Source organism: Octodon degus, unplaced genomic scaffold (genome assembly GCF_000260255.1).
Source record: "Octodon degus isolate 3935 unplaced genomic scaffold, OctDeg1.0 scaffold00130, whole genome shotgun sequence".
NCBI classification, from domain to species: domain Eukaryota; kingdom Metazoa; phylum Chordata; class Mammalia; order Rodentia; family Octodontidae; genus Octodon; species Octodon degus.
In genome coordinates, this window is record NW_004524706.1 from 6,726,419 (window position 1) to 6,732,260 (window position 5,842).

A 5,842-nucleotide genomic window follows, 5' to 3' on the forward strand; every position below is an offset into this window, starting at 1 on the left:
ATGCCCTCCTGCCTTGCCCTTCCTGGGAGACAGAAAGGTGCTGTTTGGAGGATAAGGGACCTTCCAAGGTTGGGGCTAGGGATGCAGCTCAGAGGCAGCGGGAGTGACTGACACCCTCAAGGTCCTGGGCCTGACTCTTGGCAGCACAAAGGAGAAATGCCCTTCGGGGTCTGGCTTTCAGGAGACAGCGCTCCACACATCCTCTTTTTGTCAGTGGTCTTTGTTGCGATTTCAGAGTGGTGCTTCTCCCTCCCACACTCTCTCGTTGCGCCAGTTTCACCTATCACTCCTGTTAGGCCGTTGCTGCAGCAGAGGAGCACACTGAGCAGACGCTGGGCAGTTCTGGCAGTGATAACCCCTGTGACGGTGTCAAGACCCTGCTTGAGGCTGGGGAGGTAGCTCAGCAGCGCAGCACACGGTCAGTACACACAAGGCCTTGCAAAAATCCTTAATGCAAAAGTGAACAAAAAACTGACACATGCTTGGGTTCGTTGTGTTGTCCCCAAGCAGCATGCACATGCTCTGCTGAATAAGACACTTAAGAGGCTCATCCTTGAGCCCAGGATGGTGGTACACACCTGTAATTCCAGCACTCTGGAGGTAGAGGAAGGAGAATTGCCATGAATTTGAGGCCAGCCAGGCCAGCATAGTGAGTTTGTGGCCAATTTGAACTATGTAGCAAGACCTTGTTTCAAAACTAAAAAAAAAGCAAAGCAAAGCAAAACAAGACAGAAAACCCAACTTGGGGAAAGAAGGTGAAAAAAAAAAAAAAAAAAAAAAAAAAAAAAAAAAAAAAAAAAAAAAAGCTTAGAGCACGGACCTTAATGCTGAAGTGTTTTTATTAATGAAGAGGGGTGTCCATGGTGCATTATCTGTTTACAAGCAAGTCTGTGATAAAGAAACAAAAGGAGCAAGCCATCATGGATAGAGTTTTGCAGAGTAGGGACTGTTCAAGAAGAGGCCAAGGGCCAAATAGCTCAGCGAATTAAAACACCTGCAAGCAGGTGCAGGGGCCAGCCACGCCCCAGGGGCGTGCTGAGAAGGCAATTGAGACTGGGCATGGTGGCATGTGCCTGTAATCCCAGCTCTTGGGAGGCTGTAAACAGGAGAACCATTATGAATCTGTTCTAGTAGCAAGACCCTAAACATTCTATAAACCCTGCCCTAAAAATACCAAAAAACCCCAACAAAAAACTAACAAAAAACAGGCTCAGACAGGTCTTTCAAGAGGGCCTCTAGAATAAGGCTTTGTTGTCACAAGAGAGACAGCACCGTGCATGCTATTGTTGCTGAGGTCCTTTCAGTGAGACAAGACATGGGGATGGAAGACAGTGACATTGATGATACTAAGTAGGCCCCGGGCAGTGGTGACAAATGGGTGGGTTGTGTGTATCATTGAAAGCTCTCACTGGCCTAAGCTAATGTTTATGTTTGTATTTTAGCCTTTAACACAAAAAGTTTTAAAAGTACAAAATTAAAAATCTTTAAAATAAGGGCCAGGAAAAAAAATAAAATAAAATAAAATAAAATAAAATAAAATAAAATAAAATAAAAGAAAATAAAGGCCAGGGAGATAACCTGGCAAGCATGAGGTCTTGAGTTCAATTGCTGGTACCAAAACAAACAAAAATTAGACATAGGTACCATGGTGTATTTGTGTTGTTATTGCAAGAATCAAAAAGGTAACCCATTTAAAAAGTACATAAGTTAAAAGAAGTTACAGTAAGTTCAGAAGACAGTCTATCATAAATACAGTGTGACCCACATCCACACAGGAAGTGTGCAGCGGGGCAGGTGATGTCCCAGACCTCAGGAACAAGTGCTTTGCTTGTGCTGGCCCGCAGAAACTTCCAGTCCGCAGCCTGTGAGTGATGAGCCCCATACAGGTGGGTCACTTCTTATTTATTTATTTATTTATTTATTTATTTATTTTTCAGAACTGGGGATTTAACTCAGGCCCTTGCACTTGCCAGAGAAGTGCTTATTCCGCTGAGCCATCTCCCCGGCCCACTTCTTATTTTTTATGCTGTATTTTTACTATATCTTTTCTACATTTTAGATGTGTTTAGATGCCCAAATAATTAGCATTGGGTTGCGGTACGCTACAGTACCCATGAAGTCACATACCGCACACATCTGTAGCACAGCAGCAGCAGGCTGGAGAGTGTATGGTCAGCTCCCCAACAGGAAGCTGCCCAAGGGAGCATTTCGCAGGTGTATGCTTTGGGAAGTGTCTCTATGATACACTGAAAGAACTAAATGGAAATTTTAGGCCCAGTGACTAAAATGTAAAACTCCATGAATAGACAGTAACAGAATAGAGAAGGCAGAGGAAAGTGTCAGTGAACTTTGAAGACAAGAAAGTAGAAATTATCCAATCTGGACAATAGAAGGAAAACTGACCAAAAAGTGAGAGAAAACAAGCCAGGCTTGGTGATGCATGCCTGTAATCCCAGTGCTTGGGAGGCTGAGGCAGGAGGATCATGCCCTGAGAACCATCCTGGACTATGTAGTGAGCCCCTGTCTCAAAAAATACAAACCGAGGGCCGGGGAGATGGCTCAGTGGAATAAGCGCTTCCCTGGCAAGTGCAAGGGCCTGAGTTCAATCCCCAGTTCCGTCAAAAAATTAAAAAAATAAATAAAATACAAACCAACCACGAGTCTAATCTAGTAGTGAGACCCTGAACACCCTGTAGACCCTTCCCTAAAATAAAAAAAAATTAAAAAATATAAACCAAAGAAAGAACAAAAAACAAACAAACAAAAACAAACCCAAGCCAGAGCCTCAAAGATGTATAAAACTATAGCATAAGATCTGATATTCATGTCATTGGAGTCACAGAAGGAGAAGAAGAGAAGAAGAAGAAGAGAGGGGCTGGCCAAATAGCTCAGCAGGTTAAAGCACCTGCTTAGGCAGACACAGGGGCCGGGGATTCAATCTCGGGGCCTGCCGTGCCAGCCCCACCCCTGGGGTGCGCTGAGAATGTGATTGAGATTGGGTGTGGTGGCGCACGCCTGTAATCCCAGTGCTTGGGAGGGTGTAAACAGGGGAATCACTATGAGTCCAATCTACCTAGTGAGAACCTGTAGGCCGTGTACTAAATTTTAAAAAAGGGAGAAATATTCCAATAATCTTACTAAATTTTGCAAGGTACAAATCTACAAATGAAAGAAGCTGAGTACACAGGATTAAACTCACGCCAGAATACGTCATAGGCAAACTGAACACTAAAGAAAACGAAAACTCTTGAAAGCAGCCAGAGAGAAATGACACTTGGCCTGCAGGGAAAGCGATCAGTGAGACACTGTGGAGATAGCAGGAGGGGGTAGATTTCTCAAATGCTGAAAGGAAGAAGCTGTGAATATGTAATCCTGTAGTTCATGAAATGATCCTTTAAGAATGAGAGGGGAGTGGGCTGGGGATGTAGCTCAATGGTAGGCTGTCACTAATATTATTCAACATAATCCATGCTAGGAACCGTAGTCTGTATAATAACAGGAAAAGAAGTCAGAATAGGCCCTTCCCTAAAATAAAAAAAAAAAAAAAATTAAAAAATACAAACCAAAGAAAGAACAAACAAAAACAAACCAAAACCCAAGCCAGAATAGTGACACATGCCTACAATCCCAGCGCTTTGTGAAGTTAAGAAAAGAGGATTGCAAATTTGAGCCCAGCTTGGGCAGCTTAGTGATTTATCAAGACTCTCTCTCTCTCTCTCTCTCTCTCTCTCTCTCTCTCTCTCTTTTGGGGGGTGGGGTGGAACCAGGGATTGAACACAGGCCCTTGTGCTTGCCAAGGAAGTGCTTATTCCACTGAGCCATCATCTCCCCGGCCCCTAAGACTCTGTCTCAAAAGAAAAAAATTTGAAAAGAGCTGGGATTGGAGATCATGTTAAGGTCCTGAGTTCAATCTCCAGCACCATGGGATTTTTTTTTTAAAAATGGGGTCTACAGGGTCTACAGGGTCTCAATACGTAGAACAAACTCATAGTGATTCTCCTGTTTTCAGCCTCCCAAGCGCTGAGATTATAGGCACGCCACCACACCCAGTCTCAATTGCTGTCTCAGCTTGCCTTGGGAACGGGGCTGACACAGCATGCTGGGGATCGAACCCCACCCACTGCGCTCTGCTTAAGCAGGCAGTTTAATCTGCTGAGCTATCTGGCCAGCCTGGTTGGTTAGTTTTTGAGACAGGGTCTCACACTGTAATTCAGGCTGGCCTTGAACTCACTGTATAGCTTCAACTTGTGGCATTTATTCGGCCTCAGCCTCCTGATGCTAAAATGTATAGGTATGTATCACATCCAGGCTCACCCATGTTTATAGCAGCATAATTTATAACAGCAAAATCTTGGAAACAGCTCATGTGCCCATCAGTGGATGAGTGGATAAAGAAAATATGGGTTTTGCCTTTTTACCAAGATGCTGCCAAAGGCAAAGAAGGAAGCCCCTGCACCTCCCAAAGCTGAAGCCAAAGCAAAAGCTCTGAAGGCCAAGAAGGCTGTTCTGAAAGGCATCCACAGCCACAAAAAAAAAGATTACAAATGTCCTCCACCTTGCATCATCTCAAGACACTGGGGCTCCAGAGGCAGCCCAAATACCCTCAGAAGTGTGCCTCCAGGAGAAACAAGCTTGGCCACTATGCCATCATCAAGTTCCCCCGACCATGGAATCAGCCATGAAAAAGATCGAGGACAAGAACCCATTCGTGTTCATTGTAGATATCAACGCCAATAAGCACCAGATCAAACAAGCTGTGAAGAAGCTCTATGACGTTGGTGTGGCCAAGATCAATACTCTAATCAGGCCTGATGGAGAGAAGAAGGCATATGTTCGACTGGCTCCCAATTATGATGCATTGGATGTTGCCAACAAAATTGGGATCATCTAAACTGAATCCAGCTGGCTAACTCTAAATGCATGCTGTTTCTCTCCATGAAAAAAAAAGAAAATATGAGTTTTATATACAATAGAGTATTACTCTGCTATAAGGCAGGATCAACTTGGGACTTTATGAAGTAAATGGATGCACCTGAGGACCATAATTTTGTGTTAAATAAATCAGACACATTTAAATATTGTGCTGTTTCTCTTGTGTGAGAAATCCACAGGGCAAATAAGGAGTCAAATGGAGGACAGGTCTTGGGAAGTAGGAGGAACTTGCTCAAATGGGAAGGCGAGAAAGGGAGGGGGAATGGGGAAAGGAAGGAAGAAGAAGAGGGGAGCAAAGCTTTTGTAAATGAGGAGAGGAAGAAGGGCTGCAGGGAGGGGAGTGGAATGGGAAAAGAAAATTAAGATTTGGTATGGACAGGTGCAGACTCCCTGGGATGAATGTGAGCAGTATGTATGGCAAATGTGTACTAATACTTAACAAATTTTCAAATGTCGTTCTCTGTGGGGGGCACATTCAGGTCAGAAGAATAAGACTTTTGTTTATAGATGACTTTTAAGGAGTCTACAAAACAGACAAGTCCAAGAACTAATAATCAAGTTCAGCAGGACCAGCATACAAAAATCTGTCCTATTTCTATACATTAGCAGTGAGCATTTCCATCTCTGCACTCACTAATCATTTTCTTGTGTCCTAGTCATTCTGAAACCCAACATGGTTTGTTTTGTGAGGGTCTCAGAAGAACTGGGAGTGACCCCTCTGCTCTGGGTGTAGTGTCCCTCGCTGGTTTTCTCTCTGTCCCCTCTCCCACTCCACTTCCCAGCCTCTAGTTACCACTATTTTATTCTGTTGTTCTCTGAGGTTGGTTTTTCATTTCCAAAAGTGAGTTAGGACATGTGGTACTTGTCTTTCTTTCTTTCTTTTTTTTGCGGAACCGGGAATTGAACTCAG

General features: G+C 43.9%; 1 pseudogene; it reads left to right on the forward strand.

The window, feature by feature from the left end:
- Positions 1-4,422: 4,422 nt before the first annotated feature.
- On the forward strand, positions 4,423-4,891 carry LOC111812565 (annotated as a pseudogene).
- Positions 4,892-5,842: the final 951 nt, after the last annotated feature.